This window comes from Hyla sarda, chromosome 4 (assembly GCF_029499605.1).
Source record: "Hyla sarda isolate aHylSar1 chromosome 4, aHylSar1.hap1, whole genome shotgun sequence".
Lineage (NCBI taxonomy): Eukaryota > Metazoa > Chordata > Amphibia > Anura > Hylidae > Hyla > Hyla sarda.
The window spans coordinates 350452790-350478074 of record NC_079192.1 but is presented as its reverse complement, the minus strand read 5'-3'; the positions used below and the strand labels follow the sequence as shown (position 1 = coordinate 350478074).

At 44.5% G+C, this 25285-nt stretch overlaps 1 protein-coding gene across 1 annotated transcript in view; it reads left to right on the top strand.

Moving 5' to 3' along the window:
* Positions 1-11124: 11124 nt before the first annotated feature.
* The window catches only part of FSTL4 (follistatin like 4), a 1659076-nt gene continuing 1644915 nt past the window's right edge, over positions 11125-25285 (top strand). The window contains exons 1-2 of the mRNA XM_056516583.1: positions 11125-11260; positions 17751-17848. The gene's annotated coding sequence lies outside the window, so the exon portion shown is untranslated. The remainder of the gene's footprint in view (positions 11261-17750; positions 17849-25285) is intronic.

The following is a 25285-nucleotide window of genomic DNA, read 5'->3' as shown; positions in this document are numbered from 1 at the left end:
CAAAACCATTCGGCCAATGTATGTTTGATTTTCTGAGCATGTAAGATCCATAGTCAAGCTTCTGGGTCCCAGTGCCTGCATACAAAGGATCAAATTAAACTTTGATCCTGTGCATGCAGGCGCTGGGAGCGATAACTGCACCCAGTAGTTACATGATTTTCTGCACTTTGTTGAAACGACAAGGGTTTGGTACCGTGTAAGCCAGTTGAAAAAGTATTATTTTTTCTGCACTTTGTTACCAGAAAAAGGGGTTAGTGTAGTCACCATTAACACCTTGACGAAACAAGGTGTACATGTATGCCGTGGTAGCAGTCTGGGTGTATGAAGTGTGCTTACTTGCTAAACGCTCCTCATTTACTGCTAATGCCGGACATAAAAGTGTAAACAAAAATAAATATGTATAAACATAATATAAACATATTTGGTATCGCCGAATGTGGAAATGTCCAAACTATTAAAATATGACATTAATGAAACTGTATGGTGAATGGTGTAAACTTTAAAAAACAAATACCTAAGTCCAGAATTGCTGACTTCTTGTCATTTTATATACCAGAATTTTTTTTTTCATTAAAAGTGATCAAAAAGTACCATCAAAACAAAAATGATACCGATAAAAACTACAGACCAAATAAGTCCCATAAGTAAAAGTCTCATAGAAGAGGACAATATTAAGCATTAAAACCAGTATACAAGGAGGAATAAAATCACCATACCATTACTGACCAAATCTTGAATACTGAGACCCATATTAACAATATCAGTATACATGGAACAAATTATACCAGCACACAAAGACTGGATAATACCACCATACAGAGTAGGGGTGTGAATCGCCAAGAATTTGGCGATTCGATTCGAATCGCGATACCAGTGTGGCGATTCGATATATCGCGATACCGTCTAGGTGACGATACATCGCGATATATCGCCCACCTGGGAGCATTCATAGATCCCAATAGACGCCGCTGTCAGCTTTGACAGCGGCGATCTAGTACTCCGGTGCTCACTTTTCTCATGTTATCCCGTCCGGGCTGCAAAATAAAATAAAACGCACTTTATCTTACCTGCCAACGAGCCCGCGGAGCTCCGGTACACTCCGGTACAGGTGTTCGGTCCCCGGGCTGTGTTCTTCTTACTTCCTGTTAGTCCGGCACGTCACATGGAGCTTCAGCCTATCACCAGCGGAGGCGGGACATCGCTGCGGCCAGTGATAGGCTGAAGCTCCATGTGACGTGCCGGACTAACAGGAAGTAAGAAGAATACAGCCCGGGGACCGAACACCTGTACCGGAGCTCCGGGGGCTCGTTGGCAGGTAAGATAAAGTGCGTTTTATTAAAAATTCCACATCCCTAAAAGAATCGATTCAAAAAAAAATTTGAATCGATTCTGTATCGGCAAATGAAAAATCGCGATTATCGCGAGAATCGATTTTTTCTTACATCCCTAATACAGAGTAAAAACTTGGGATCAACTGATATCGATACCGATAATCTGTCACCTTTCAGGCCGATAGCTGATAACTTTTACCGATATTTCGGTATAAGTTATTGGCTATTTCAACTCCGCCGCCGTTGCCCGCTTCTCTCCCCCTGCCTGTCCAGAGTCTAACCACCGCAGTTGCCCCATTGCCTCCCCCTGCATCCTCTGCCCACATACCACCGCCGCTGCCCCATTGCCTCCCCCCATTGCCTCCCCATTCTCTGCCCACATACTGCCACTGCCCCATCGCCTCCCCCCATCCCCGGTGTTATAATTACCTGTTCCCGGGGGTCCGCGAGCCTTCTGGCTCCGTCGGCGTCCTGCGCTGTCACTGTGCGTACCGACGGTGACGTCGCGTTGGGGACGTCACTCGTTATTACGCAGCGCACAGCAACAGCGCAGGAGCCAGAAGGATCGCGGACCCCCGGGAACAGGTAATTATAACACCGGGGATGGGGGGAGGCAATGGGGGGGCAACGGCGGCGATGGGCGAGGGCATTATCGGCAAGGTAATTGCCAATACCGGTAATGTTCAAAATCGCGATTATCAGCCGATAATATCGGCCAAACAGATAATCGGTCGATCCCTAGTAAAAACCACTATAAACAGACCAACGATACCAATAATATCACAATATAAACAATACCCGGACCAAATAATACTGCCTCATCAGGAACACAATTTACCTCACACAGTGACTGACTAATGCATCATACTGTTACTGAATAAAACCACTGTATACAGACCTGTAGCTCCCTGTACAGTGACTATAAAGAAGTAGATACCAGCTGTACACAGAATCAGTAGAAGCAGTAGAAGACAGCACTAGATAAATCCATTGTCCCCGTAGTCATCCAGATAGCCAATACGGATACCAAACATGCAAGAAAGTCCAAGACCACAGCACCAAAAATGGAAAAGAACTATCATTTATTGGTTCCTCAAAAAAAAGCTTTTGGGGAACCAATAAACTACTGCTCTTTTGCACATATCAGTTTATAACTATTGGTGCTGTGCTCTTGGTCTTTGTTGCCGGACCTGTATACCATATAAGTGATTGCATTCAGGACCATATAAAAAGGTAGATACCAGCTGTACACAGGATCTGTATACCATATAAGTGATTATAAATACATCTAGGGACTCACATGTAACATTTCTGATCAGCGATGTCCTCTTTCTTTTCTTTTGGATCAGACCGACATGTCAACTTCTTCCAGCCAAAAACCGTCTCTTTAGTATCTACAGGAAAAATATGTTAGATTTTGCATTTTTCCAGTGCACTGCCCTCTCATAATAAGGATAGTAGGTCCCCCATTAAGTAGGCTTATCCCCCACCATAGACCCCCCCCCCTAGTAGATAAATACGTCAGAAAGTAGGTAGGTTGTTAGCTAGCTTTATAGGTAGGCAGGTAAGTAGGTAGCCACATTGGTAGGTTGGTAGCTAGGCATGTTCGTAGCTAGGATGGTTGTTAGATAGATAGGTAGGTAGGTGGATAGCTTGTTAGGTGTCTAGGTAGATTGTTAGCTAGCTAAGTAGATAGCCATACAGGTAGGTAGTTAGGTTGCAAGGTAGGCAGCAAGGTTGGTTGTTAGCAACATAGGTGGGTAGCTAGTTAGGTAGCCAGGTAGGTTGTTAGCTACCAAGGTGGATAGCCAGGTAGTTAGGTGGCTAGGTAGGTATTCAGGTTGCTAGATAGCCAGGTAGGTAGGCAGACAGCTAGCTTGCTACATAGGTAGCCAGGTATTTATATAGCCAGAGCAGTAGGTAACCAGGTAGGTAGGTTGATAGCTAGCTTGGTAGGTAGGTATTAAAGGGGTACTCCGGTGCTTAGACATCTTATCCCCTATCCAAAGGATAGAGGATAAGATGCCTGAACGAGGGAGTCCCGCCGCTGGGGACCCCCGTAATCTTGCACGGGGCACCCCGATTGTAATCAGTCCCCGGAGCGTGTTCGCTAAGGGACTGATTACCAGCGACTACAGGGCGGGCGGCGTGTGACGTCACGCCCCCGCCCCCGTGTGATGTCACGCTCCGCCCCTCAATTCAAGCCCACGGGAGGGGCGTGATAGCTGTCACGCCCCCTCCCGTAGGCTTGCATTGAGGGGCGGTGCGTGACATCACACCGGGGCGGGGGCGTGACGTCACACGCTTCCCGCCCTGTAGTTGCCGGTAATCAGTCCCGGGGCGAACACGCTCCGGGGACTGATTACAAACGGGGTGCCGCGTGCAAGATCACAGGGGTCCCCAGCGGCGGGACTCCCTCGATCAGGCCTCTTATCCTCTATCCTTTGGATAGGGGATAAGATGGCTAAGCACCGGAGAACCCCTTTAACACTTACTTATCAGGTTAAAATGGTGGGTCTCCCAGTACATTAATCATATAGACACTGAATTGAATTGGGACCTTCCAAACGATAAAATATAACTTTTACTACATTCCAATAAAATATCGACTTACACTACAAAACATACAGGCCGCCATCGGTCACCTATGGATTAGCACACATTTATCTTATTGCACTTGAGTATACGTAGTCTCTCAGGATAAACTCCATATAAAATGCAAAAACAGTGTATAAAAACACATAAGATATATACACAAAAAATTCCAACAGGAGGTATGGTCCAGGTTTATCTTCTGTTCTCAGTCAATGTTGAGATTGTTACATGACATAAATTCCCTTATGTATCAATATGTTCTCATTTATTCCACTGTTCACATATAACTTTTTATTCACTGTATCGGACTACATTCATTCTAGGCATGGTAACTAGCATTCACGTGAAGCAGTTATTTCTCCATGCCACTGTTCACACATATGTACGTTTTTTAGTTTGTGGATATTCTATTGGAAACAAACAACAATCCTTAGTCACTGTGGTTAGTCCAATCTGTTAGCAGTCACCATGTTAGTTACCATAAAAGAACAACTGAAATACTGGAATATCGGACCAACCACAGTGACTAAGGAGAGCGTACTTGTTTGTTTGCAATAAAATATCCACGGACTAAAAAAACGTACATGTGTGTGAACAGTGGCATGGAGAAAAAACTGCTATATGTGAATGCTAGTTACCATCCCTAGAATGAATGTAGTCAGATACAGTGAATAAACAGACTTACATGTGAACATTGGAATAAATGAGAACATATTGATACATAAAAGGAATTTATGTCATGTAACAAAACCAAAAAAACTCAGCTTTGACCGATAGCGAGAACAGAATAGAAGGTAAACCTGGACCATACCTCCTGTTGGAATTCATTGTGTATACATCTTGTCTGTTTATATACACTGTTTTTGCACTTTATATGGAGTTTATTCTGAGAGACTACGTATACTCAAGTGCAATATAATAAATGCGTGCTAAACCATAGGTGACAGCCTGTTTATTTTGTAGTGTAAGTCAATATTTAATTAGAACTTAATAAAAGGTATATTTTATCATATGGAAGGTCCCTATTCAGCGTCTATAAGATAGGTAGGTTGGTTTTTACCTAGCTAGGTCAGTTGGTAGCTAGGTGGATTGGTAGTTGGTAGCTAGGTAGATAGTATATAGGCAAAGTCAGATAGTTAGGTAGATAACCAAGTAGGTAGGTAGCTAGGTTGCTATTCAGGTAGGTAGTCGGGTAAATAGCCAGGTAGCTTGGTAGGTAGACAGGTAGCCAGTTAGTTTTAAATATATCAAGGTAAGTTGGAAGCTAGGTAGGTAGCCAGTATCAACTCTAAAGGATTCAACTGCACCACTGCTTACATGAGTCTCCCGTACTTAATAATCAAAAATAGAACACTTTGGGGACCTTAAAATGTCATGTTTATTATAAACTATTAAAACTATAGCACCTCTACAACATTCTATAAAAACTGAATGTGATGGCCGCCGCCAGCTACCGCTCATACCCGCTTGTTACTGGTCCTGCAATGCGGCTTTTGGTCACAATACACAGTGTTACTTCACACTTACTCTATTGGACCATTTTCACATAGAAGCTAATATGCAATTACTTCTGTGAATGTATATTACTGCTTTTTATATTGCAGTCCAATTATATGTGAGCTAATGTCCTTTGTATGTTTAGTTCACAAATAGAGCAACTGATGGAGTGCACTTCATACAATCATAGATGCATACAGGGAGATTTATCACAACCTGTCCTGAGGAAAAGTTGCTGAGTTGACCAAAGCAACCAATCAGATCGCTTGTTTCATTTTGCAGAGGGCTTTTTTAAATAATGAAAGAAGTGATCTGATTGGTTGCTATGGGCAACTTAGAAACTTTTCCTCTGGACAGGTTTTGATAAATCTCCCCCATAGTCTCTAGTGTTATTCAAAGTGTGTATATAATTACACAAAGTCCTGTATATTACATTGGGTCCCTATATTAGCACCAGGTAATGTATTCATTGTTCACTTTATTGCAAATGTCCCAACACTGCGCTATTACACTAGTGCCCATCGCTGGTCAATGTGATCCCTGATGAATTGAAGCGGGTGAAACAGGTAGGATCCCAAATACTTGAAACCAGCTACCAGTACCTAGGAAACAGCTAAGTGCAATTACATAGTGTTATACAAGCTGCAGCCAATGCAAAACAAAAGGAAGCTGTGTATATATGTAGATTAGGAAATGGAGTGATGGGCACTAGTGTAATAGCGCAGTGTTGGGACATTTGCAATAAAGTGAACAGTGAAAACATTACCTGGTGCTAATATAGGGACCCGATGTAATACACAGGACTTTGTGCAATTATACAAGCAGGGTCCTGACATCAAGGCAAAGTTATTCACCTTATGTTTATGAAGGCGCAGTTTGCACAAAATGTGAAACAGTAACACATAATTATATATGCACTTTGAATAAAAATAGAGATTATGGCCGACATTTAGCATTGTCTTTACAGTTTTTTGTGTCTAAAAAAAGACGCAAGCAGGGTTTATTTGCGCCTTTTGGTTTACACATTTCTGCTGATTTTGAGTTGCAATCCACTGATTTTGGTAATATGCATGATATGGAAGAGTTTTATCAACTGCGCCTTTTTGTGAAAAGGCACAAAAAAAGGCGCAAAGCCACTGAAAAGTCTCTAAAACTACACCAGCCCAGACTTACCGTATATCCCACACCCCCCCTTCATCAACCCCTTGTCATCATCCCACACCCCCCCTTCATCAACCCCTTGTCATCATCCCACACCCCCCCCTCATCATCCCCTTGTCATCATCCCACACCCCCCCCTTCATCATCCCCTTATCATCCCACACCCCCCTTCATCCCTTTGTCATCATCCCACACCCCCCTTCATCCCCTTGTCATCATCCCACACCCCCCCCTTCATCATCCCCTTGTCATCATCCCACACCCCCCCCCCCTTCATCATCCCCTTGTCATCATCCCACACACCCCCCCCCTTCATCATCCCCTTGTCATCATCCCACACCCCCCCCTTCATCATCCCCTTGTCATCATCCCACCCCCCCTTCATCATCCCCTTGTCATCATCCCACACCCCCCCTTGATCATCCCCTTGTCATCATCACCACATGTGATCAGCCCCCCCCTTTCATCATCACCGCTTGTCAAAGTCTGATACAGTGGTCTTCAACCTGCGGACCTCCAGATGTTTAAAAACTACAACTCCCTGCAAGCCCGGGCAGCCATCGGCTGGGAGTTGTAGTTTTGAAACCTCTGGAGGTCCGCAGGTTGAAGACCACTGCGGCCTTTGACATCATCCAGCCCCCCCCCCCCCTTCAGTTCTATACTCACCTCCGCTCGGTGGGACTTTAGGGTGCGCTGGTCCGGTGCTGCAGGACTGTCCAGTGGGGAGGTCGTCCGGTGGGATAGTGGTTCCGGGCTGTCCATCTTCACCGGGGGGCCTCTTCTCCGCGCTTTGGGCCCGGAATAGAGGCGTTGCCTTGATGACGACACAGAGGGACGTTGCTAATGAACGTCTCTGTGCATCATCGTCAAGGCAACGTGACTATTCCGGGGCCGGGCCCGAAGCGCGGAGAAGAGGCCCCCCGGTGAAGATGGAAAGCCCGGAACCACTATCCCACCGGACGACCTCCCCACCGGACAGTCCTGCAGCACCGGACCAGCGCACCCTAACGTCCCGCCGAGCGGAGGCGAGTACAAAACTAAAGGGGGTGGGGCGTCTGGATGATGTCGAAGGCCGCAGTGGTCTTCAACCTGCGGACCTCCAGAGGTTTCAAAACTACAACTCCCAGCAAGCCCGAACAGCCGATGGCTGCCTGGGCTTGCTGGGAGTTGTAGTTTTGAAACATCTGGAGGTCCGCAGGTTGAAGACCACTGATGGCGGAGAGTTCACTCGAGTATAAGCAGTGGGGGGTGTTTTCAGCACGAAAAATCGTGCTGAAAAACTCGGCTTATACTCGAGTATATACGGTAGCTTAGATTTTTGGTGTATGTGAAGAGAGAAATTTCAGGAAATGTGACCTGCACAAAATGTATCAAATGTTCTGTAATAAATTTGGTTCTCCTACACATTACCACCACACAAAAAAAAATAGGGTGAAGAAAAATGCTTTACTTACACATACAATGATAAATGCCGGCCTATGTATCTATGATTGTATGAATGGCACTCCATAAGTTGCTCTATTTGTGAACTAAACATGGAAAGGACATTGGCCGGCATTTATCATTGTAGGTGTAAGTGAAGCATTTTTGTACACTTTTTTGTGTGTGCTGGTAATGTGTAGGAGCACCACATTTATTAAATGGTCACAGAGTCTCTTCACATACATCAAAAAGTTAAGCTAAGTCTAAGAGACTTTTCAGTGGCTTTGCGCGTTTTTGCTCCTTTTTACAAAAAGGCGCAGTTGATAAAACCCTTCCATATCATGTGTATTGCAACTCAAAATTAGCAGAAATGTGTAAACTAAAAGGCACAAAAAAGGCGCAAACAAACCCTGCCTGAGCCTTTTTTAGACACAAAAAACAGTCTAAAGACTACAATAAATGTCGGCCATAAACTCACATATAATTGGACTGCAATAAAAAAAACAATAATATACATTCACAGAAGTAACTGCATATTAGCGTGTATGTGAAAATGGTCCAATAGAGTAAGTGTGAAGTAACACTGTGTATTGTAACCAAAAGCCGCATTGCAGGACCAGTAACAAGCGGGTACGAGCGGTAGCTGGCGGCGGCCATCACATTCAGAGTTTTTATGGAATGTTGTAGAGGTGCTATAGTTTTAATAGTTTATAATAAAAGTGAAGTTTTAAGGTCCCCAAAGTGTTCTATTTTTGATTAGATAGCCAGTATGGTAGGTAAGTAGTCAGGCAGATAGATAAATAACACCCCCTCCACCGCCATATAGTGGGTGTTGTATGCTTGTAGTGAGTGTGCATACAGTGGATGTTGTATGCTTGTAGTGAGTGTGCATACAGTGGATGTTGTATGCTTGTATTGAGTGTGCATACAGTGGGTGTTGTATGCTTGTAGTGAGTGTGCATATAGCGGGTGTATGCTTGTGGTGAGTGTGCATATAGCGGGTGTATGCTTGTGGTGAGTGTGCATATAGCGGGTGTATGCTTGTGGTGAGTGTGCATATAGCGGGTGCATGCTTGTGGTGAGTGTGCATATAGCGGGTGCTGTATGCTTGTAGTGAGCGTGCATATAGCGGGTGCTGTATGCTTGTAGTGAGTGTGCATATAGTGGGTGTTGTATGCTTGTAGTGAGTCAGCATATAGTGGGTGTTGTATGCTTGTAGTGAGTGTGCATATTGTGGGTGTTGTATGCTTGTAGTGAGTGTGCATATTGTGGGTGTTGTATGCTTGTAGTGAGTGTGCATATAGTGGGTTTTGTGTGCTTGTAGTGAGTGTGCATATAGTGGGTGTTGTGTGCTTGTAGTGAGTGTGCATATAGTGGGTGTTGTATGCTTGTAGTGAGTGTGCATATAGTGGGTGTTGTATGCTTGTAGTGAGTGTGCATATAGTGGGTGTTGTATGCTTGTAGTGAGTGTGCATATAGTGGGTTTTGTGTGCTTGTAGTGAGTGTGCATATAGCGGGTGTTGTGTGCTTGTAGTGAGTGTGCATATAGCGGGTGTTGTATGCTTGTAGTGATAGTGAGTGTGCATATTGTGGGTGTTGTATGCTTGTAGTGAGTGTGCATATTGTGGGTGTTGTATGCTTGTAGTGAGTGTGCATATAGTGGGTTTTGTGTGCTTGTATTGAGTGTGCATATAGTGGGTGTTGTGTGCTTGTAGTGATAGTGAGTGTGCATATAGTGGGTGTTGTATGCTTGTAGTGAGTGTGCATATAGTGGGTGTTGTATGCTTGTAGTGATAGTGAGTGTGCATATAGTGGGTGTTGTATGCTTGTAGTGAGTGTGCATAAAGTGGGTGTTGTATGCTTGTAGTGAGTGTGCATACAGTGGGTGTTGTATGCTTGCAGTGAGTGTGCATATAGTGGGTGTTGTATGCTTGCAGTGAGTGTGCATATAGTGGGTGTTGTATGCTTGTAGTGAGTGTGCATATAGTGGGTGTTGTATGCTTGTAGTGATAGTGAGTGTGCATATAGTGGGTGTTGTATGCTTGTAGTGAGTGTGCATAAAGTGGGTGTTGTATGCTTGTAGTGAGTGTGCATACAGTGGGTGTTGTATGCTTGCAGTGAGTGTGCATACAGTGGGTGTTGTATGCTTGCAGTGAGTGTGCATATAGTGGGTGTTGTATGCTTGCAGTGAGTGTGCATATAGTGGGTGTTGTATGCTTGCAGTGAGTGTGCATATAGTGGGTGTTGTATGCTTGCAGTGAGTGTGCATATAGTGGGTGTTGTATGCTTGCAGTGAGTGTGCATTCCCCATCCCAGAGCACAAGAAAAATAACAAAAAAAACCCTCACCTAGTCCCACGCAGCGATCTTCAAGGGCCGCGTTCTCTTATCTCCGCAGTGCAGGTGTAGATAAGTGACGTCATCAGCGCCTGCGTCGGGGCAGAGGTCACGGCCGTCTTTGAACTGTGTGCGTAGTTGCGCACGCAGTTCAGAGGCTCCAGCGGTGAGTGACCGGCTACGGATGCCTCCCTGGGTGAAAGTGACCCAGAGAGCGTATAATACAACATAGTCTGCGGGCAGAACGGGGGGGGGGGATTCTCCTATAATCAGTCCCCCGGCATGATTTTTTGGGGGGTGGGGGTGATGTGTCCCCCCCCCCAGTTCCTACGCCCATGCTTACCCGTAACACTACTATTCCTAACCTTAGCCCTAATACTAACTCTAGCCCTAGCATAAACCCTAACTCAAGCCCTAACCCCAAATCTGGATGATGTATGGGCCGGCAGACGCAGCCCTACTAACATGTCAACAAAGTCAAAAGCAGTCGGAACTTCCCATTGACACTACTGCAAACTTATCTGGGGGAGGTATGAGATGGCTCTCACAATCTTGTTATATTTACGGTAGGATGGTGCGCTGTTTGTATGCAAGATACTGTTCAGTCTATGAATAGAGAAAAAAATGGCACTCACTCAGAGATCGCAGCTACTGATCATGGGGGAATCCCCCGCAGTTCTGCCCGCAGACTATGTTATATTATATGCTCTCTGGGTCGATTTCACCCAGGGTGGCAGCCGTAGCCGGTCACTCACCGCCGGAGCCTCTTTCGACTGCGTGCGCAACTGCGCACACAGTTCAAAGACGGCCGTGACCTCTGCCCCGACGCAGGCGCTGATGACGTCACTTATCAGCGCCTGCACTGCGGAGAAGAGAGAACGCGGCCCGGCCCTTCTGGAGATCGCTGCGTGGGACTAGGTGAGGTTTTTATGCTATTTTTCTTGTGCTCTGGGGTGGGGAAGGGGGATGCACACTCACTACAAGCATACTCACACTATATGCACACTCACTACAAGCATACTCCCACTATGTATGCACACTCACTACAAGCATACACCCACTATATGCACACTCACTACAAGCATACACCCACTATATGCACACTCACTACAAGCATACACCCACTATATGCACACTCACTACAAGCATACACCCACTATATGCACACTCACTACAAGCATACAACACCCACTATATGCACACTCACTACAAGCATACAACACCCCCTATATGCACACTCACTACAAGTATACAACACCACTATATGCACACTCACTGCAAGCATACACCCACTATATGCACACTCACTACAAGCATACATCCACTATATGCACACTCACTACAAGCATACATCCACTATATGCACACTCACTACAAGCATACATCCACTATATGCACACTCACTACAAGCATACACCCACTATATGCAGACTCAGTACAAGCACACAACACCCACTATATGCACACTCACTACAAGCATACAACACCCACTATATGCACACTCACTACAAGCACACAACACCCACTATATGCACACTCACTACAAGCACACAACACCCACTATATGCACACTCACTACAAGCACACAACACCCACTATATGCACACTCACTACAAGCACACAACACCCACTATATGTACACTCACTACAAGCATACAACACCCACTATATGCACACTCATTACAAGCATACACCCACTATATGCACACTCACTACAAGCATACAACACCCACTATATGCACACTCACTACAAGCATACAACACCCACTATATGCACACTCACTACAAGCATACACCCACTATATGCACACTCACTACAAGCACACAACACCCACTGTATGCAGACTCACTACAACCATACAACACCCACTATATGCACACTCACTACAAGCATACAACACCCACTGTATGCACACTCACTACAAGCATACAACACCCACTGTATGCACACTCACTACAAGCATACAACACCCACTATATGCACACTCACTACAAGCATACAAAACCCACTATATGGCGGTGGAGGGGGTGTTATTTATCTATCTGCCTGGCTACTTACCTACCATACTGGCTATCTAATCAAAAATAGAACACTTTGGGGACCTTAAAACTTCACTTTTATTTTAAACTATTAAAACTATAGCACCTCTACAACATTCCATAAAAACTCTTAATGTGATGGCCGCCGCCAGCTACCGCTCATACCCGCTTGTTACTGGTCCTGCAATGCGTCTTTTGGTCACAATACACAGTGTTACTTCACACTTACTCTATTGGACCATTTTCACATACACGCTAATATGCAATTACTTCTGTGAATGTATATTACTGCTTTTTATTTTGCAGTCCAATTATACGTGAGTTAATGGCCGACATTTATCGTAGTCTTTAGACTGTTTTTTGTGTCTAAAAAAGGCTCAAGCAGGGTTTATTTGCGCCTTTTTTGTGCCTTTTAGTTTACACATTTCTGCTGATTTTGAGTTGCAATACACATGATATGGAAGGGTTTTATCAACTGCGCCTTTTTGTGAAAAGGCGCTAAAAAAGCGCAAAGCCACTGAAAAGACTCTTAGACTTAGCTTAACTTTTTGATGTATGTGAAGAGACTCTGTGACCATTTAATAAATGTGGTGCTCCTACACATTACCAGCACACAAAAAAAAAGTGTACAAAAATGCTTCACTTACACCTACAATGATAAATGCCGGCCAATGTCCTTTCCATGTTTAGTTCACAAATAGAGCAACTTATGGAGTGCCATTCATACAATCATAGATACATAGGCCGGCATTTATCATTGTATGTGTAAGTAAAGCATTTTTCTTCACCTTATGTTTTTTCGTGTGGTGGTAATGTGTAGGAGAACCAAATTTATTAAATGGTCACCGAAAATTTGATAGATTTAGTGCAGGTCCCATTTTCTGAAATTTCTCTCTTCACAAACACCAAAAATCTAAGCTAAGTCTGGGCTGGTGTAGTTTTAGATACTTTTCAGTGGCTTTGCGCCTTTTTTTGTGCATTTTCACAAAAAGGCGAAGTTCATAAAACTCTTCCATATCATGCGTATTACCAAAACCAGTGCATTGCAACTCAAAATCAGTCTAAAGACAATGCTAAATGTCGGCCATAGTCTCTATTGTTATTCAAAGTGGATATATAATTAGGTGTTACTGTTTCACATTTTGTGCAAACTGCGCCTTCATAAACATAAGGTGCATAACTTTGCCTTGATGTCAGGACCCTGCTTGTATAATTGCACAAAGTCCTGTGTATTACATCGGGTCCCTATATTAGCACCAGGTAATGTTTTCACTGTTCACTTTATTGCAAATGTCCCAACACTGCGCTATTACACTAGTGCCCATCACTCCATTTCCTAATCTACATATATACACAGCTTCCTTTTGTTTTGCATTGGCTGCAGCTTGTATAACACTATGTAATTGCACTTAGCTGTTTCCTAGGTACTGGTAGCTGGTTTCAAGTATTTGGGATCCTACCTGTTTCACCCGCTTCAATTCATCAGGGATCACGTTGACCAGCGATGGGCACTAGTGTAATAGCGCAGTGTTGGGACATTTGCAATAAAGTGAACAATGAATACATTACCTGGTGCTAATATAGGGACCCGATGTAATATACAGGACTTTGTGTAATTATATACACACTTTGAATAACACTAGAGACTATGGGGGAGATTTATCAAAACCTGTCCAGAGGAAAAGTTTCTAAGTTGCCCATAGCAACCAATCAGATCACTTCTTTCATTATTTAAAAAAGCCCTCTGCAAAATGAAAGAAGCGATCTGATTGGTTGCTTTGATCAACTCAGCAACTTTTCCTCAGGACAGGTTGTGATAAATCTCCCTGTATGCATCTATGATTGTATGAAGTGCACTCCATCAGTTGCTCTATTTGTGAACTAAACATACAAAGGACATTAGCTCACATATAATTGGACTGCAATATAAAAAGCAGTAATATACATTCACAGAAGTAATTGCATATTAGCTTCTATGTGAAAATGGTCCAATAGAGTAAGTGTGAAGTAACACTGTGTATTGTGACCAAAAGCCGCATTGCAGGACCAGTAACAAGCGGGTACGAGCGGTAGCTGGCAGCGGCCATCACATTCAGAGTTTTTATAGAATGTTGTAGAGGTGCTATAGTTTTAATATTTTATAATAAACGTGACGTTTTAAGGTCCCCAAAGTGTTCTATTTTTGATTATTAAGTACGGGAGACTCATGTAAGCAGTGGTGCAGTTGAATCCTTTAGAGTTGATACTGGCTACCTACCTAGCTTCCAACTTACCTGGATATATTTAAAACTAACTGGCTACCTGTCTACCTACCAAGCTACCTGGCTATTTACCTAACTACCCGACTACCTACCTGGATAGCAACCTAGCTACCTACCTACTTGGTTATCTACCTAACTATCTAACTTTGCCTATATACTATCTACCTAGCTACCAACTACCAATCCACCTAGCTACCAACTGACCTAGCTAGGTAAAAAAAAAAAACTACCTATTTTATAGACGCTGATTTGAATAGGGACCTTCCATATGATAAAATATACTTTTTATTAAGTTCTAATTAACCCCTTAAGGACCGGGGGGTTTTCCATTTTTGCATTTTCGTTTTTTGGTCCTTGCCTTTAAAAAAATCATAACTCTTTCAATTTTGCACCTAAAAATCCATATGATTGCTTATTTTTTGCGCCAGCAATTCTACTTTGTAATGACGTCATTCATTTTGCCCAAAAATCTACGGTGAAACGGAGAAAAAAATCATTGTGCGACAAAATTGAAAAAAAACTCAGTTTTGTAACTTTTGTGGGCTTCCGTTTCTACGTAGTACATTTTTCGGTAAAAATGACACCTTATCTTTATTCTGTAGGTCCATACGATTAAAATGATACCCTACTTATCTAGGTTTGTTTTGTCGTACTTCTGGAAAAAATCATAACTACATGCAGGAAAAATAATACGTTTAAATTTGTCATCTTCTGACCCCTATAACTTTTTTATTTTTCCGTGTACGGGGTGATATGAGGGCTCATTTTTTGTGCCGTGATCTGAAGTTTTTAACGGTACTATTTTTGCATTGATAGGACTTATTTTGTACTTTGGAATTTTTTTGCGCGTACGCCATTGACCGAGCGGTTTAATTAATGATATATTTTATAATTCGGACATTTCCGCACGCGTTGATACCATATATGTTTATTTTTATTTACACTGTGTTTTTTTTTTATGGGAAAAGGGGGGTGATTCAAACTTTTAATAGAGGAGGGGTTAAATGATATTCATTCACTTTTTTTTTAATTTTTTTTTGCAGTGTTATAGCTCCCATAGAGACCTATAACACTGCACACACTGATCTTTATCATTGATCACTGGTTTCTCATAGGAAACCAGTGATCGATGATTCTGCCGCTTGACTGCTCATGCCTGGATCTCAGGCAATGAGCAGTCATTCGGCGATCGGACAGCAAGGAGGCAGGTAGGGGCCCTCCCGCTGTCCTATAAGCTGTTCGGGATGCCGCGATTTCGCCGCGGCTATCCCAAACAGCCCACTGAGTTAACCGACAGCTTTTACTTTCACTTTTAGCCGCGCGGCTCAGCTCTGAGCTTGCGGCTAAAGGGTTAATAGCGCGCGGCGCCGCGATCGGCGTTGCGCGCCATTAGCGGCGGGTCCCGGCTTCACTATGATGCTGGGCCCGCCATGGGTTAAATATTGACTTACACTACAAAATAAACAGGCTGTCACCTATGGTTTACCACACATTTATTATATTGCACTTGAGTATACGTAGTCTCTCAGAATAAACTCCATATAAAGTGCAAGAACAGTGTATATAAACAGACAAGATGTATACACAATGAATTCCAACAGGAGGTATGGTCCAGGTTTACCTTCTATTCTGTTCTCGCTATCGGTCAAAGCTGAGTTTTTTTGGTTTTGTTACATGACATAAATTCCTTTTATGTATCAATATGTTCTCATTTATTCCAATGTTCACATGTAAGTCTGTTTATTCACTGTATCTGACTACATTCATTCTAGGGATGGTAACTAGCATTCACATATAGCAGTTTTTTTCTCCATGCCACTGTTCACACACATGTACGTTTTTTAGTCCGTGGATATTTTATTGCAAACAAACAAGTACGCTCTCCTTAGTCACTGTGGTTGGTCCGATATTCCAGTATTTCAGTTGCTCTTTTATGGTAACTAACATGGTGACTGCTAACAGATTGGACTAACCACAGTGACTAAGGATTGTTGTTTGTTTCCAATAGAATATCCACAAACTAAACAACGTACATATGTGTGAACAGTGGCATGAAGAAATAACTGCTTCACGTGAATGCTAGTTACCATGCCTAGAATGAATGTAGTCCGATACAGTGAATAAAAAGTTACATGTGAACAGTGGAATAAATGAGAACATATTGATACATAAGGGAATTTATGTCATGTAACAATCTCAACTTTGACTGAGAACAGAAGATAAACCTGGACCATACCTCCTGTTTGAATTTTTTTGTGTATATATCTTGTGTGTTTTTTATACACTGTTTTTGCATTTTATATGGAGTTTATCCTGAGAGACTACATATACTCAAGTGCAATAAGATAAATGTGTGCTAATCCATAGGTGACCGGTGGCGGCCTGTACACTTTTGTAGTGTTAGTCGATATTTTATTGGAACGTAATAAAATGTATATTTTATCGTTTGGAAGGTCCCTATTCAAATCAGTGTCTATATTATTAATGTTCAGGGAGACCCACCATTTTAACCTGATAAGTGTTAATACCTACCTACCTACCAAGCTAGCTAACAACCTACCCGGTTACCTACTGCACTGGCTATATAACTACCTGGCTACCTATGTAGCAAGCTAGCTGTCTGCCTATCTACCTGGCTATCTAGCAACCTGAATACCTACCTAGCTATCCATCTACCTAGCAACCTAACTACCTGGCTATCTACCTTGGTAGCTAACAACCTACCTAGCTAGTTGCCTACCTGGCCACCTAACTAGCTACCCACCTATGTTGCTAACAACCAACCTTGCTACCTACCTAGCAACCTAACTACCTACCTATATGGCTCTCTACTTAGCTAGCTAACAATCTACCTAGACCCCTAACAAGCTATCCACCTACCTACCTATCTAACAACCATCCTAGCTACCAACCTACCTGTGTAGCTACCTACTTACCTGCCTACCTACCTATATAGCTAGCTAACAACCTTCCTTCTTTCTGACGTATTTATCTACTGGGGGGGTCTATGTTGGGGGATAGGCCTACTTAATGGGGGACCTACTATCCTTATTATGAGAAGGCAGTGCTCTGGAAAAAATGCAAAATCAAACATGTTTTTCCTGCAGATACTAAAGAGACGGTTTTTGGCTGGAAGAAGTTGACATGTCGGTCTGATCCAGAAGAAAAGGAAAGAGGACATCGCTGATCAGAAATGATGTTACATGTGAGTCCCTAGATGTAGCTATAATCACCTATATGGTATATAGATCCTGTGTACAGCTGGTATCTACCTTTTTATATGGTCCTGAATGCAATCACTTATATGGTATACAGGTCCGGCAACAAAGACCAAGAGCACAGCACCAATAGTTATAAACTGATATGTGCAAAAGAGCAGTAGTTTAAAGCAAAAGCTTTTTTTTGAGGAACCAATAAATGATATTTCTTTTCCATTTTTGGTGCTGTGGTCTTGGACTTTCTTGCATGTTTGGTATCCGTATTGGCTATCTGGATGACTACGGGGACAATGGATTTATCTAGTGCTGTCTTCTACTGCTTCTACTGATTCTGTGTACAGCTGGTATCTACTTCTTTATAGTCACTGTACAGGGAGCTACAGGTCTGTATACAGTGGTTTTATTCAGTAACAGTATGATGCATTAGTCAGTCACTGTGTGAGGTAAATTGTGTTCCTGATGAGGCAGTATTATTTGGTCCGGGTATTGTTTATATTGTGATATTATTGGTATCGTTGGTCTGTTTATAGTGGTTTTTACTCTGTATGGTGGTATTATCCAGTCTTTGTGTGCTGGTATAATTTGTTCCATGTATACAGATATTGTTAATATGGGTCTCAGTATTCAAGATTTGGTCAGTAATGGTATGATGATTTTATTCCTCCTTGTATACTGGTTTTAATGCTTAAAATTGTCCTCCTTTATGGGACTTATTTGGTCTGTAGTTTTTATCGGTATCATTTTTGTTTTGATGGTACCCTTTGATCACTTTTAATAAAAAAATGTTTTTTCTTTTATATAAAATGACAAAAAATCAGCAGTTCTGGACTTAGGTATTTTGTTTTTTAAAGGGGTATTTCAGGCAAAAACTGTTTTTTATATACCGTATTTATCGGGGTATACCACACACCGGCCTATAACACGCACCCTCATTTTACCAAGGATATTTGGGTAAAAAAAAATTTTTGCCCAAATATCCATGGTAAAATGAGGGTGCGTGTGTGCGCGTGTATACCCCGATATACCCCCAGGAAAGGCAGGGGGAGAGAGGCCGTCGCTGCCCGCTTCTCTCCCCCTGCCTTTCCTGGGGTCTAGAGCCCTGCTGCCGGCCCTTCTCTCCCCCTGCCTATCGGCGCCACTGCCCGTTCTGTCCCCCAGACTATCGGTGCCGGCGCCGATAGCCAGGGGGAGAGAAGCAGCGCTGCCCCGTTGCCTCCCCCCATCCCCGGTGGCATAATTACCTGGGTCGGGTCCTCGCTGCTGCAGGCCTCCGGCGCGTGTCCCCTGCGACGTTGCTATGCACGGCGCGGCGCACTGACGTCATGCGCCGCGCCGTGCAGCGCATAGCAACGACGCCGGGGACGCACGCCGGAGGCCTGGAGCAGCGCGGACCCGACCCAGGTAATTATGCCACCGGGGATGGGGGGAGGCAACGGGGCGCCGGCAATGGATGCCGCTGCCCCTTCTCTCCCCCTGGCTGTCGGCGCCGCTTCTCTCCCCCTGGCTATCGGCGCCGGCAATGGGGCGCCGGCACCGATAGTCAGGGGGACAGAACGGGCAGCGGCGCCGATAGCCAGGGGGAGAGAAGGGCCGGCAGCAGGGCTCTAGGCCCCAGGAAAGGCAGGGGGAGAGAAGCGGGCAGCGACGGCCTCTCCCCCCCCCTGCCTTTCCTGGGGGTGTATCGGCGTATAACACGCACATAGACTTTAGGCTAAAAATTTTAGCCTAAAAAGTGTGTGTTATACGCCGATAAATACGGTATCAACTGGCTCCACAAAGTTAAACAGATTTGTAAATTACTTCTATTAAAAAATCTTAATCCTTCCAATAGTTATTAGCTTCTGAAGTTGAGTTGTTGTTTTCTGTCTAATTGCTCAATGATGACTCACGTCCCGGGAGCTGTGCAGTTCCTATGGGGAAATTTTCCTCCATCATGCACAGTTCCCGGGACGTAACATCATCATAGAGCAGTTAGACAGAAAACTTCAGTAGCTAATAACTATTGGAAGGATTAAGATTTTTTATAGAAGTAATTTACAAATCTGTTTAACTTTCTTGAGCCAGTTGATATACCGTATTTATCGGGGTATACCACGCACCGGCCTATAACACGCACCCTCATTTTACCAAGGATATTTGGGTAAAAAAAGTTTTTTACCCAAATATCCATGGTAAAATGAGGGTGCGTGTGTGTGCGCGTGTATACCCCGATACACCCCCAGGAAAGGCAGGGGGAGAGAGGCCGTCGCTGCCCGCTTCTCTCCCCCTGCCTTTCCTGGGGTCTAGAGCCCTGCTGCCGCCGCTTCTCTCCCGCTGGCTATCTGCGCCGCTTCCCGTTCTCTCCCCCTGACTATCTGTGCCGGCGCCCCATTGCCGGCGCCGACAGCAGGGGGGGGGGAGGAGCGGCGCCGGCAATGGGGCAGCTGCGCCGACAGCCAGGGGGAGAGAAGGGGCAGCGGCACTCATTGCTGGCGCCGATGTCCTGTTGCCTCCCCCCATCCCCGGTTGCATAATTACCTGTTGCCGGGGTCGGGTCCGCGCTGCTTCAGGCTTCCGGTGTGCGTCCCCTGCGTCGTTGCTATGCACTGCACGGCGCGACGCACTGACGCCATGCGCCGCACCGTGCAGCGCATAGCAACGACGCAGGGGACGCACACCGGAGGCCTGAAGCAGCGCGGACCCGACCCCGGCAACAGGTAATTTATGCAACCGGGGATGGCGGGAGTCAACGGGGCAGCGGCGCCGGCAATGGGTGCCGCTGCCCCTTCTCTCCCCCTGGCTGTCGGTGCCGCTGCCCCATTGCCGGCGCCGCTTCTCTCCCCCTGGCTATCGGCGCCGGCATCGATAGTCAGGGGGAGAGAACGGGCAGCGGCGCCGATAGCCAGGGGGAGAGAAGGGCCGGCAGCAGGGCTCTAGACCCCAGGGAAGGCAGGGGCAGAGAAGCCGGCAGCGCTGGCTGTCTCTGCACCTGCAAAGCCGCTGCAGTTCATTGATTTAAAGCGCCCGCTTTGAATCATTGAACTGCAGCGGCTTATCGGTGTATAACACGCACATAGACTTTAGGCTAAAAATTTTAGCCTAAAAAGTGCGTGTTATACGCCGATAAATCCGGTATATAAAAAAGTTTTTGCCTGGAATACCCCTTTAAGTTTTCACCATTCACCATGCAGTTTTATTAACCCCTTAAGGACGCAGCCCTTTTTAACCTTAAGGGCTGAGCCCTTTTTCGCAATTCTGACCACCGTCACTTTACGAATTAATAACGCGAAAACACTTTTACCGCATATTCTGATTCTGAGGTAGTTTTTTCGTGACATATTCCACTTTATTTTGGTGCTAAATTTTCGCCGTTACTTGCATCCTTTTTTGGTGAAAAATCCCAAAATTTCATGAAAATTTTGCATTTTTCACAATAAATTTTATTTTTATTCGCAAATACAATATGTCCACTTTATGTTGGCATCATGAAATGAACATAATTTTGCTTTTTGAAAAAATTAGAGGGCTTCAAAGTAGAGCAACAATTTTCAAAAAATTCATGAAAATTGTTAAATCTGAATGGACAGATGTTACAGAACTACAACTCCTAGCACGCCTGGGTTGTCTGGGCATGTTGAGAGTTGTAGTTTGGCAACATCTGGAGGGCTACATGCCTGGGCTGTCTGGGCATGTTGAGAGTTGTAGTTTTGCAACATCTGGAGGGCTCCAGATGTTGCAAAACTACAACTCCCAGCATGCCCAGACAGGCTTTGGCTGTCTGGGCATGCTGGGAGTTGCAGTTTGGCCTTCCTAATGGTTGCCACAGTAAAGATTGTTTTAATTTCACTTTCAATTCCCCCCCGTTGCTTCCCTACCTGGTCCAGTATCCAGCAGTCTCCAGCGAAGATCCGGGGTCCCCAGGCATCTTCTCCTGCAGGTACCGGCCTCCATCTTCTTCCCACGATCCCCTAGACATCCAGGGGTGGTCAGAACGGGGGGGTTGCCTTGGCAACCCACTGTCCTGCTCTGCCATTGGTCAGAATCAGTTCTGGCCAATGGCAGGGGATAGGAGGAGATCGCAGCTCTGCGACCTCACTCCTAGCCCTCAAGATGATCGGGGCTGTCCCTGACAGCTCCGATCATCGCTATTTTCCGGGTGATCGGGTCACCAGAGCCCTGAATAGCAGAAAATCGCATGTCTGAATTGAAATGCGATTTTCTGCGATCGCCGACATGGGGGGATCTCAGGACCCCCCTGGGCGATGTTCCGGGGTGCCTGCTGAATGATTTCAGCAGGCATCCCGATCCAGTCCTAAACCGGCTAGCGGCGGGGACCAGAATTCCCACGGGCGTATCCATACGCCCTCAGTCCTTAAGGACTCGGGATGCAGGGTGTATGGATACGCCCGGCGTCCTGAACAGGTTAATGTCATATTTTAATAGTTCGGACATTTCCACATTCGTCGATACCAAATATGTTTATATTATGTTTATATATATATATATATTTATTTTTGTTTACACTTTTATTAGGGAAGGGACATAATTGCTGATGTCCAGCATTAGCAGTAAATGAAGAGCGTTCAGCAAGTAAACACACTTCATACACCCAGACTGCTACCACGGCGTACATCCTGTTTCGTCAAGGTGTTAATGGTGACTACACTAACCCCTCGTCCTGACCTCACACACACAGCCTACCTCCCACAGTCCTGACAAATCCCTATCTCTTGAATTCACTGCTCCCTGAATGTACCTGTGATGAGGAGCCTGTATTGTCATGCAAAATTAAGTGGTTCCGTCCATTTTGGTCCCTCCCCTTTTTATGGCTCCGCCTTTTGCAAAACCACACCCAATTACAATGCTATCCCCCCCCCCCCCAGATTTGTGGGGGTTTCTACGCCCCTGGAGCTAAGGTTAGTATGTTGGGTTTAAGGTGAGGGTTAGTACTGTTGGGGTTAGAAATTAGTCAGGTTTAGGGGTTTGGGTGGGGGTTTAGATTGAGGTTAGGTTTAGAGGATAGGATTGGGGTTAGGATACGGTTAGGGTTAGAGAGGTTAGTTGTTAGGATTAGAGGGTTAGGGGTTAAGGTGAAGTGTTTAGTAGTTTTGAGCTCGAATATTCGAAATGCAAATTGTTACTGCATATAACAGCTCTGCGCGATTTCGCGAATATTTAGAACATAGTGATTTATATTTGTAATGCCGAATATTCGTTTATTTTTATTTTTTGGGGGAGAATATGCGAATATGCAAATATTCACATATATTGGCATTTCCAGTCAGAGGACACTGATCCCTCCCTTCTTATAGGTGAAAGATATAATCGCACATTCGCACTATGCAAATTTCATTATGAATTTTCGCAGGGAAAAAAAAGAGAATGAACATAGCGAACATGCGAATTTCATGAACATTGGACAAATATTCGTCCATATATTCACGAAATATCGCAAATTCTAATATGGCATATGCAGCTCATCACTAGTGTTTAGAGGGTAAGTTGGGTTTAAGATAGGCTTAGGAGTTAGGGCTGGGGTTAGAGTTAATGGGTAAGGCTTAGAGGAATAGGGGTTAGGGTTATTAACATTAGGTTTAAGGGTATGGGTTAGGGTGTGTGCTAAAATTAGGGTTTATTTTAAGGTTAATAGTTTTTGGGTTAAAGTTAGTGTTGGGTTAGGATTAAAATTAAGAAAGGTTTAGGGGTTAGGGTGAGAGGATAAGGATAAGAGTTAGGCATTAGGTCTTAGGGAGTTTAGAGTTAGACTATCGGTAAGAGGATTAGGATAAGGGTTAGACATTAGAGTTTAGGGGGTAGGTTATGAAGTACTGTTTGGAGGAGTGCCCAGATTAGGATGTTACTACCCACAACAACTTTGAAAGTTTAGTGAAGTATGTGATTTCTCTATGCGATGAGCTGAAAGTAACACATGCAGCAGTATATTCTTCTATTCCAGATTTAGATAATGACTCCAGCAGTCATAATCTCCAGCCCGGTGACTTTGTCCTTGTAAAGAAGCACGTGAGGGGAACATTGGAACCCAGATTTTAGGGACCATACCAAGTGCTTCTAACAACACCCACTTCAGTGAAGCTGGAAAGAAGATCAACATGGATACAAGCTTCACTATCAATGAGGACCTCATGTCGGGAGAGTCCAGGGGAGCATGGGGAAAGTGCCACATAAAAGACATGTATAATTCGAATGAGTTGAAGGATCCAATCAAACCAGTAGCAAAACTATTAAAACACCATATCCAGACCTTTAAAGAGATGATAGCTATTGCAGATCCTACATTTGAAGACACCATGGCCATGGAGACGAGTTTCTCTTAAGTAAATCTGTGGCTAGAACGGATGAAATATACGGCCAATAAACATAACAGGTCCAACTGTTACGTGTTTGCAGGAGCTAGACCCCACCTAGGTACTGTTCCTCTAACAATCCCTGAAGGTAGTCAGGAATGCTTTATTAGTCTTTTTACTAATCAGACCACTGACCAGTCTGCATGCGAGAAGTGGAAACAAAAGTACCCTCTAACTACCAAAACCCCTAGACCAGGTGAAGGTGTCACTTTATATAAAGGTAAATACCTGCTACGCAAGCAGAACAGGTAATGGGAAATTTCACAGTAGGTTACAGTTACTGAGTATAGCTCCCTGGAAGGTTCAAGATTACAAAATCAAAAATACTCATTGGGAGATGTGTACTGGATTTGTGGGGATCGGAAAAGCAGAAGTAGACTAGAGGGCAACTGGACTGGGGAATGTGCCCTCGCCGAAATCCTAATGTCACTAAACATCATCCCCATTGAAAAAGGATCCCAAAGAGAGAGCTCTGTACCCAGTAGAAGGGAAAAGTCAGCTGACTCTTCAGGGGTTAGTTTTAACCCACATGTTTATATTGATGACATTGGGGTACCGAGAAGAGAGAGGAGTCCCTGATGAATTTAAAGCAAGGGATCAGGTAAAAGCAGGATTTGAGTCATTCTTGTCACCCCTAGTCACCATCAACAAAAACGTAGACTGGATAAATTATATCTACTATAACCAACAGAGGTTTGTCAATTACACCAGAGATGCCCTTCATGGTCTGGCCGACCAATTAGAGTCCACATCTACTATGACTTTCCAGAACAGGATGGCTCTAGACATGGTGCTAGCAGAGAAGGATGTGGTGTGTAAGATGATTGGGGAGACCTGCTGCACATCACATACAGTACATTCCCGATAATACCTGTTACGCAGAGCGCTCCGGGTCCCCGCTCCTCCCCGAAGCGCTCGCAGCGTTCTCTTATTCGCAGCGCTCCGGTCAGACCTGCTGACCGGGTGCGCTGCGATATTGCTCCCAGCCGGAATGCGATTCGCGATGCGGGACGCGCCCGCTCGCGATTCGCATCTCAGCCCCCGTACCTGACCCGTTCCCCGTCTGTGTTGTCCCTGTGC